Here is a 10,859-nt window from a genome sequence, read left to right on the forward strand (position 1 = left end):
AATTTTTGCCCTGCTCAGGCTTTTTATTTTTGGGTGGCCGAGGTGCTGCCAACACCCTCTGGCCCGACCCCGTGCAGGAGCGCAGGGTATGGGTGTGAGAGGAACCCGGCGCTAATGAACAGCTCGTTAACATTTCCTGCTCTCCGGGCCCAAGGTCTGGAGCCCGAGCATCCTCCCAGGCCCCGCAGCTCTGAGCGTTCCCTGCCAAACCGCAGCTCCTGTGGCACTCAGCGAAACCAGCCCTTTCCTTTTCCCTGCCCTCAAACAAGGCAGAGAGGCTTGGCTGGGAGAAAAAATAAACACGAACCACGATGGGGACGTGGATGCCGTGGGAGTGCCTCCCCAATGAGAGGAATGGTGGATTTGTCTTTCCAAACAAACTCTGGGTCTGCTGGTGGATAAAACCAGCTCTGGGAGAGAAAAGAAACAATGGGAAGGATTCCACTGATTGATGAATGGAAAAAGATATTTGCTTTCACAAATAAACTTTAGGTTTGCTGATAAACGAAATTAGACATTGAGAGATGAAAGGAACGATGAAGAAGAAAAACATCTAGATTCTGTAAGAATTAAAAATGAGAAGGGAGGTTTATACATTAGTCAGGATTTGAGGAAGAGATCTCCACCCCTGGGCAGCGAAGAAGGGGTTGATGGGCAGAACTTTGGACGAGATTAAAGGGTTAAAAAAGGAAAAACCTCCACTGTGAGGGGCTGAGCACATGGTGGGGAAAATATTTTGCTCCCAGCACTGTAACTTTTTTATTTATTCAGTCTTCTGTTGTATTTTTGATAAGGTTTAATAAACCTTCCTAAACTATGAAAAGTGAGGAGCATTTCTCACCCTGGGCATGCCAGGAGCAGAGCCCAGCTGCAGGGTGGTGATTTATTGATTCATTTTTTGGCAGGGAAGGGCAGCCCGGGCTGCTCAGCTCACTGGAGCCCGTTCCCTGCTGCCAGCATCTCCAAAACCCAGAACCTGCCTGAGAGAAACAAAGCACAGCCAGGATGGGCAGGGGTTACCATGACAAGGAGCTGCTCCCGGTCCTGCATCCCTCCCAGCCCGAGCTGGAGCCTGCTGAAATCCTGCAGAAATCACCCCCAGCAGCCAGAGATGCTGCACACCCCGGCACACACGAGCTGAACCTGTTCATTCAGCTTTAGTTACACAGAAATCACATTTGTAAAAAAAAACAACAGATTTTAAAAAATCTGATATTCAATGACTGCCCAGGAAACAGGGATCGATTTCCTGCTCATTAGACAATTATTATTATTGTTATTATGCATCGTTGGATTGAGTTTCGCATACAAAAAGTGATGAAACCCAAAGGGATGAACATGAGATGCCTGTAACTTAATTTATGTGGGAGAGCTTTATTAGCTCTCAAACCTGGAACATTCCAGGAGAGCTTTAGCCACATCCCCCCCAAAAAAAGGGTTTAAAAAAGGCCGTGTCTCACTGCCCTGATGGGGGGACACACTCCCAGAAAAGCAGCATCTCCTTCCAGCTGCGGCCACTTGGGAATGCAGGAGAACCCCGGGGGTTAAAGAATTTTATGGTTTCTGTGCAATTCTCACTTTCCAGGTGCTCCCATTCCAGTGTTTGTCGCCGCATCCCCTCCGGAATGCTGCCAGGGAAACGCCACACTCGGCGGCCCCGTCCCTCCCTGTGGTGTCACAGCCTCATCACGTCTCATTAGTTAATTAGTTAATTAGTTAATTAGAGCACGCAGGAAGAAGCCGGAGCAGCCCCACAGAAGGTGTGAAAATGTTCAGAGAGCTCAGGCAGCGGTGCCAGAGGTGCCACGCCTGGGGCAGCTTGTCCCTGTCACCGGGCATCGGCAGGGAGGGACCAAAGGTGGCCCTGGGGACATTCCGGGACAGCCCCGGTGGGAAAAGCAACGGGAAAAACCACTCAGTGCAATGGTGTAAAATAAAAAATAAAATAAAGTAAAATAAAATAAAATAAAATAAAATAAAATAAAATAAAATAAAATAAAATAAAATAAAATAAAATAAAATAAAATAAAATAGTAGCTCAGGGGCAGGAGAGAAAAGAGAAAATTCACATTTTTCCTTCCAGCAGGTGGAAGGAAGGGAACATCTCCAAAGCCTCTTGTGCCACAGCCCCCTTGCCCAGGGCAGCATTCCCAGGTTATTCCCAGCTTTTCCAGCCCTAGGGATGCTGCCTGAAGTGCTGTGATTCCTGCAGACTGGGTGCCCAGTGCCCAGGGCACATTCCCAGGTAATTCCCGACTTTTCCAGCCGAGGTGCTGGGATTCCTGCTGCCTCCTCTGTCCCCTTTTTGCCCAGGGCTCCAATTCTTCCTTTCATTTATTTGCCAAACGCAGCAGTTCCCAATCTCTGCAGGCAACCACAACCGGTCCCACCTCTCAGCCTCACAGCACTGGAGGGGAACATGAGGAAATCTGAATTTCTCTGCCCAAAGCAGCTGGAAAAGTGGAAGATTTGAATTTCCAGCAGCACTCTCCTCCTGCAGCCCCACCACGGGCAGGGAAGAAAGGCAGGAGCGACTCCTCCATGGCAAATCCCCAAAATTTGCTTTTCCAGGTTGATTTTTAAAACCCCTCTGCCGGTTATTTACTGCTGAGCTCTACATTTAGGGAGTAAATTGTACCTGACTCATTTTATGGCCTGCCTTGCCTTTTATCTTGCCTGGCTATTAATTTAAGCCAGCAAATCTCTGTGTTTGTCAGCTCTGATTCCTGGGGTACCACAGGACTTTGTTTGGAAATTGATTTGTGCTTCCTGATGCTTCAATAAAGCCATTTGGAATAAACACAGCTCTTCATTTCCCTGGCAGTACGTGGGGAACAGGCAGGAGCTGAGCACAAAAATAGACATTTATTTCACAAGTGGAGCAAGGGGAGGCCAACAGGGACGGGGCTGCCTCTAAATAAGGTGAAGATTGCAGGGCAAACCAACCTGGATTTATCCAGCAGGACCTGCTGGGTGCAATATTCTGATTTTTTCCTGTCTGCTGTGCCCAGGGAAGGAGTTCTGGTTCCTGCTTGTCCTGGTATTTCCCACAGCAGGGAGGGGGACAGGGAGGCTCCATCAGGAATGCAGGGGAAACAAGGCAGAACTGGGAATGGGGTTGGTCCCTCACCTTTGGAGAGATCCCAGACTCCCTGCTGCTGCTCCCCACTGCCCGAATCCCAATTTTCCACGTCCTTTCTCTCCATTCCCTTCTCACACCTGATTTCTCACCAGTCAGGAGCCCTCAGCGTGTCAGGAGAGGACAGGAGGGGTTAATTTGAAAGGGGTTAATTTGAAAGGGATTAATTTGAAAGGGGCTAATTTGAATTCCTCTTTTTTCCTTTCCCTCGGTGTTATCCTGCAGGATGCCAGGGCTGCAGCTGGCAGAGCTCCTCATTCCCACCCTGCCCACGTTTCCAGGGGGATGGGGAGGTTTGGCCAGGCTGGAAGGGACCAAAACCATCCTAAACTTCCACCAGCCTTCAAACGAGAGGGGAAATTTTATCACGAAGCCAAAGAGAAGCTGAACAGAGAAAGGAACTCAAGTGGCTGCTTTACCAAAATGCTTCATTTTTCTCTGAAATTAATTAGCTGAACCCTGACAAAACCTGTTATTAAAAGAGCACCCTTGTCTTTTTAATCATCTGAGCTGTTTATAAAGTGCAGCCAGAGGCTGGAAATCAAACCCTCTCCTCCAGCTCTTTTGTTCATCTCTATCTGGGGGGGGAAATTCATTAAAAAATTGCTGGCAGCCCTGAGCCAACGGCAACAGGCATCTCAAAAAGTCCTGTAATGAACAACTCTGTCAAATGGCCAAATGAAAGGGAAAATAGGACAGCAAACAACAACTCGGGCAGTTGGCTGCCAGCGGGGGCTGCAATTAGGAGCAGTGTGATTCACACCCCACTCTCGCCCACCACTGCTCTTTAGAGGATGATTCAAGGATTGCATCACTCCAATTCCCCGGGACCTTCCTCTTGGCACTGGGAAAAAGGCAGAAGGCAGCTGGGCTGCTCTAAAAAAAAAAGTGGAAAAGTGGAGTTGTGCTGCCCCTTGCACGGTCCCAGGACAGCCCAGAGCTCTGGATGGGGTGGGCAGGGGTCCAGGGGAGGGGACTGAGCCTGACCCTGGGCATGGAGGGGGCAGAGGGATGGGGGAGCATCCTCTGGTCCTGGGTGAGGAGGCACCGGGGGATCAGGGGATGGAGCAGCTCTGCTGGGAGGAGAGGCTGGGATTGCTCACATGGACAGGAGAGGCTTTGGGGTGACACAATTGTGGCCTTGCAGGGCCTGAAGGGGCTGCAGGAAACAGAGAGAGAGAGGATTTACAGGGGATGGAAGGACAGGACACAGGGAATGGCTCCCAGTGCCAGAGGGCAGCGTCAGGTGGAAGTTGTGGCTGCCCCTGGATCCCTGCAAGTGTCCAAGGATGGGGCTTGGAGCCACCTGGGACAATGGAAGGTGTCCCTGCCATGGCAGGGGTGGCACTGGATGATCTCTGAGGTCCCTCCCAGCCCATCCCAGCCAGGGACCCTCTGGTGCTGTGGTTTCTGTTAGCAGCCCTGAACCTGTGGGTTGTGCCCTGTGCCACCTCAGGGCCCCACACCTACCCAGAACAGCCTCGTTCACGTTTCCAGGGCATTTTTCCACAGCTGCCCCTGCCCTGGTGGCCCAGGGCCTGTGTCACCCCCCGTGTGGTGACATGGCAGGAGCGGGCACTGCACCAGCATTCACCTCTCTGCGAGCACACACTACTGCTGGGGCTCACTCCAGATGATTCCCATCGATCCAGCCCTGTAAATGACTCAATCCAATGTTCTCCAAACCTGTACTTAACACGAAAACTTGATTGGATTTGCTGCTGGAGATTGGCCTGGTTTCAGTTACGCTCCTGGGGATATTTTCCTTTTCCCCTGTGGAACACAGTGTGGTTTTACAGATGAGGAATTCCCCCGTGGCCTTTGCATGGAGCCCTGCAGCTCTGGAGGACTCACACCTCATGTGACCACACAGCTGAGACACCACCTGTGTCACTGTCACCTCTGGTGTCCCCAGAGCCACCATGGGCAGAGCAGCTCCTGCACCCCTGCAGTTCCTGTAGCTCCTGCAGTTCCTGCAGCTCGGGCTGGCCCTGCCCAGGAAGGCCAGGCTGGAGCAGAGGGGACAGGACAGGTCCAGTGAAGGCAGAGGATCCCAAAATCCCTCTCTGCCTGTGGTTGGCATCCCTAGGGACAATAACAGTGCTTGTCCTAAGAGAGCTTCCTGCCTTTACAGGGGAATTCAGGAGACAAAATGCAGGAGGGGATGGAGTTGATGTTTCAAATTTCCTCCGGGCAGTGCTGGGAAGAAATCCCAAAACCCCAGTGCAATGCAGTGCTCTGCCTTCCCATTGGGAATCCATCCATCCATCCATGCATGGATCCATCCATCCATCCATCCATCCATCCATCCATCCATCCATCCATCATCCATCCATCCATCCATCCATCCATCCATCCATCATCCATCCATCCATCCATCCATCCATCCATCCATCCATCCATGCATGGATCCATCCATCCATCCATCCATCCATCCATCCATCCATCCATCCATCCATGCATGGATCCATCCATCCATCATCCATCCATCCATCCATCCATCCATCCATCCATCCATCCATCCATCATCCATCCATCCATCCATCCATCCATCCATCCATCCATCCATCCATCATCCATCCATCCATCCATCCATCCATCCATCCATCCATCCATCCATCATCCATCCATCCATCCATCCATCCATCCATCCATCCATCATCCATCATCCATCATCCATCCATCATCCATCCATCCATCCATCCATCCATCCATCCATCCATCCATCCATCCATCCATCTATCCATCATCCATCCATCCATCCACCATCCATCCATCCATCATCCATCCATCTATCCATCATCCATCCATCCATCCATCCATCCATCCATCCATCCATCCATCCATCATCCATCCATCATCCATCATCCATCCATCATCCATCCATCCATCATCCACCATCTATCCATCCATCCATCCATCCATCCATCCATCCATCCATCCATCCATCCATCGATCCATCCATCCATCCATCATCCATCCATCCATCCATCCATCCATCCATCATCCATCCATCCATCCATCCATCCATCCATCCATCCATCATCCATCCATCCATCCATCCATCCATCCATCCATCCATCCATCCATCATCCATCCATCCATCCATCATCCATCCATCCATCCATCCATCCATCCATCCATCCATCCATCATCCATCCATCCATCCATCCATCCATCCATCCATCCATCCATCCATCATCCATCCACCATCCATCCATCCATCCATCCATCCATCCATCCATCCATCCATCCATCCATCATCCATCCATCCATCCATCCATCATCCATCCATCCATCGTCCATCCATCCATCATCCATCCAACATTGCCCATCCCTGTGTTCCTCACATTTGCTGTTAAATAAACATCTCCACTACTGACTTTGGGTTTGTTTGCACCTTAATAAGGGCAGAGAAACTTCTCTAATTATTTTAATGACCACATTTTGGCAGTGGGGAGCCAGAGCCTGCCCCAGCCTGAGCTCTGTGCCGGGGAGCATGGAGATGTTCCTGCTCTCCTGTGCCTGAGAGAAGCTGGACAAATCAAACTGACCTGCAGGTCCAGGCTTGCATCTGGTTGGACTCAAAGAGGTGGAATCCATTTTGGGATCTCTCTCAGCGGTGTCACTCTGCTGCCAGGATTTTAAGGGCACCTGTCAGGGATATTTTGGGAAGCAGAGGCTCCTGCCTGCTGCCCCTGTGCTCGGAATTCCAGCCAAACGAGGTCTGCAGGAGCAGGGCTCAGGGCAAGCTGTGGTTTAGTGTGAAACCAGGATGAGAAAGTGGTTTCTGAGCCCCCTTCCACACACAGGGCCAGCCTGGGCTCTGTGGGTTGGGGTTTGGTCTCTTCTGTGCAGCTCCCACCACTGTGGGGTCACCAGGGACAGGGAAAGGGCTTTCCCCAGGGATCTGCCAGGCTGGGAAGGGAAAGGAGCCCACCATCTGCCCCTCACACACTGCACAGCCCCTGGGTGCTGCGGGGTTTTAGTGCTGGGCAAGGCAGAACATCCCCACTAAAGTTCCCACCTGAGCACTGGCATTTCAGGGGTGTTTTTGGTGTCAAACCACAGAGAGAACGAAACCCCTGCATGGCCTGGGGGGTCCAGCCAGGGGCTGCCCACCCACCAGAGCTACTTTGGCAACAAACTCATTTTTTATCTCCTTAATTAGGTCACAACTCCCCTGATTTTTGAGTGGCAGCACCCAAACTGACCACGGGCACCTTGCCATGGGCAGCGGGGCTGTGGCTCCATGATTTGCTTGGATCATGCTCAGGAAAACACGGAAAAAGCACTCACCAGAGGGACAGTGAGTGTGCTAAAGCAGAAAGCACAGCAGAGGATGCAGCAGCAGGAGGAATTCTGGAGCTGCTGTGCTTTCTGTGAGCACTGAGCTCCTGGGGAGGGATGTGGGAGTGCTCTGCTGTGCTGTGAGCAAATCTGGCAGCCAGGAACGCGTTTGCAGGATTGTGTTGCAATTAATGTCATTTAATGGCAGAGCCTCCTTATTGTTCTTGTCCCACTCTCTCCCTACAAGGATTCATCAGAGGAAAACTTTCTCTTCAGGAATCACAGAATTATGGGATGGTTTGGGTTGGAAACTTCAAAAACCATCTCATTCTGAGGGCAGGGACACCTTTCCCTTCACCTTTTATTATCCCAGGTTATTCCAAGTCCAACCTGGCCTTGGGCACCCAGGGATTCCCTGAGTGGGAATGATCACTTCCATTAATTCCATTTATTTATGGCAGGATTGAAAGAACTGTTATTCAGTCCCACATGCAGCAAATGATCATTTTGCTTGTAAATCCTCTGCATCAGCAGAAGCATTTGGTGCTGCTGAAGGCTGCATTAATCACCAAAAGACAGGAATCCATCTCCCACTGGGATTCATCCCTGTGCCTGGGCAGGGAATGCACACACAGCTCTCTGGAAGGAGATTTCCCACTCGGAGCTGCTGGTGATTTTCCATGGTTTGGTTGAAACCCCCGAGGATGGAGGGAACTGGGGAGAGCAGGGGTGTCAGCGAGGGTGGAGCTGCCCAGGTGCAGGTGAGGGTCACAGGCCAGGTGTGAGGGACACTTCTGTCACCACAGACACGCCTGGCCAGGACAGGAGGGACTCAGGGCACTGCCCTGGGGGTTAATCCTGAAAAGCAGATGGAAAATCAGCCCTGCAGTGATCCTGGAGGGAATTCCAGCTGCAGGTGAGTCAGGCTCTTTATCTGCCCTCTGATAATCCCCTGAGAAGGGGCTCTGGGAGGTGTTGGGAGAGGATTCCAGGGAAAAGCAGAGCTTTGGGGTCTCTGGAGAGCCTGGCTGTGTGTGAGCCCTGCAGGGCTGGAGCTATGTGGGATTTACAGCATTTAAATGAGAAGGGAGAGCCAGTTTAGATTCAAGAATCCCCCCCCCCAGAAAAACAGGCAGAAGGGAGATGGCCCAGGCACAAAAATCCCACCTCAGAGTCTTTCTGCTCCAGAAGAAAAGCCAGGCAGTAAATATGGGGAAAAGCCATGAATAATAAATGTCATTATTGTCCCCAGGGCTGCCAGCCATGAGCATCCTGCTCTGGACCTGCTCCATCCCATCCAGCCTGGCCTTGGGCGCTGCCAGGGATGCAGGGGCAGCCACAGCTTCTCTAGACACCCTCTACCAGGGCCTCACACCCTCACAGGGAAGGATTTTAACTTAAATCTCCCAAGGGCTCCAGCCTGGCCCTTCATTTCCCAGCTGGATTTGTGGCTGAGCAGATCCCAGCCCTCTCTTGTGCCTTTGGGGCTCCTTAATCCTCCCTGCCCTGGGGCAGCTCCAGGAACAGCTCTGAGCTCCCTCCAAGGCAGCCTCAGCACAGGTGATGCCCTGCAGGGGCTGCCTGGGGCCTCTGGAATTTCCGGGCTCCTTTCCCACAGCAGCACCTGGGATGCAGCAGAGCCTGGGATGGAGGTGGGAGGATGGGAGAGCAAGGAGGGGTTTCCCCTCTCACACCTGTCTTGCCAAAATCTTGTCAAAATCTTGTCAAAATCTTGCCAAAATCCTGCCAAAATCTTGTCAAAATCCTAAAAAATCTGACAAAATCCTGCCAAAATCTTGTCAAAATCCGAAAAAAATCTGACAAAATCCTGCCCAAATCTTGTCAAAATCCTGCCAAAATCTTGTCAAAATCCTGCCAAAATCCTGCCAAAATCTTGTCAAAATCCTGGCAAAATCTTGTCAAAATCCTGCCAAAATCTTGTCAAAATCTTGTCCAAATCCTGGCAAAATCCTGCCAAAATCTTGTCAAAATCCTGCCAAAAATTATTTCAAAATCCTAACTAACAAAATTCTGACAAAAACCTGACAAAATCTTGTCCAAATCCTACCAAAATCTTGTCAGAATCTTGCCATAGTCCTGCCAAAATCTCATCAAAATCTTGTCAAAATCCTGCCAAAATCCCAACAAAATCCTGCCAAAATCTTGTCTAAATCCTATCAAAATCCTGCCAAAATCCTGTCAAAATCTTTTCAAAATCTTGTCAAAATCCTGGCAAAATCCTGACAAATCCTGACCAAATCCTGCCAAAATCTGTCCTGTTCCCAGCTTTCCATGGGGTGTGGGATGTCTGCGGCTTGACCCAAGCTGGGATTCTCCCCCTTTTACCAAAACCATCCAATTTTGCCCAAGGACCAGCAGGAAAGTCCCAACTGCAGCCACAGCATGGAAGGGCCACCCCACCCTGCTCAGCCACAACCTGGGGATCAAAGGGCCTGATTCCATCATATCCATCTCTTTTCTCCAAAAAAAAAAAAAAAAAAAAATTCTGATTACACCTTTTGGGAGAGGCTTCTTAAACATAGAAAATTTAATTTTGGATTGACGCTTTCATTTCGCTCTGCTTTGGGTGATAAAAGAAAATTGGAAAATTTAATTTCCTCTTTGTTTGCCATGCCCTTGTGGAGATGATGCCCAGGTTGTTCTCATTTCTCTCATTTCTCTCCCAGCCCCCTCCTTTGCTGTTTAAACCCATCAAAATCCCAAAACCTCTGCGGCTGAGGAGGGTGGAAGGGAACCCTCAGCTCTGCAAAGGGAACAAAGCCACCAAGGAGCTGGGGCTGCTCTGTTCTCAGAGGTGACGGCGCCTGGAGGAACAAACGGGACAGAAAACGAGCGCCAGGAGCGGATCTGGGGGTGGCAAAGGGGTCGCTGGATTCCTGGATTCCTGGAAGGATTAAAGTGCCTCGTTAAACAGCCTCACTCAGGCGGGAGCGCTGACACCCCGGCTTAACAACGCCTTTAGCGGCGTTTGGGAAAGGTTTAAAGCTGCCATAACTCATGTCCGTCCCCCGGACCATGAAAGGATGAAGAGAGGGTTTATGGCAGCCATCGCCTCACAGCCCTTGGCTCTCAGGATTTAGGAGCTTCAGGAAGGTGTCTGGACACTTGTCTGGGCTTGTGTGGGCTCCTGGCAAACAAAGCTCACATTGCTCCAGGCCCAAACCCAGGGCTGAGGACAGAGATCTGCAAATCCAGAGGGAAAGGTCGGGAGATGGAGGAAATCCATCCAGGGGGAAATCCATCCTGAGGGAAATCCATCCAGGGGGAAATCCATCCAGGGGGAAATCCATCCTGGAGGAAAATCCACCCTGGGGGAAATCTATCCTGGGGGAAATCCATGCTGGGGGAAATCCATCCTGAGGGAAATCCATCCTGAGGGAAATCCACCCTGAGGGAAATCCATGCTGGA

This window comes from Melospiza georgiana, chromosome 15 (assembly GCF_028018845.1).
Source record: "Melospiza georgiana isolate bMelGeo1 chromosome 15, bMelGeo1.pri, whole genome shotgun sequence".
Taxonomy (NCBI): Eukaryota; Metazoa; Chordata; class Aves; order Passeriformes; family Passerellidae; genus Melospiza; species Melospiza georgiana.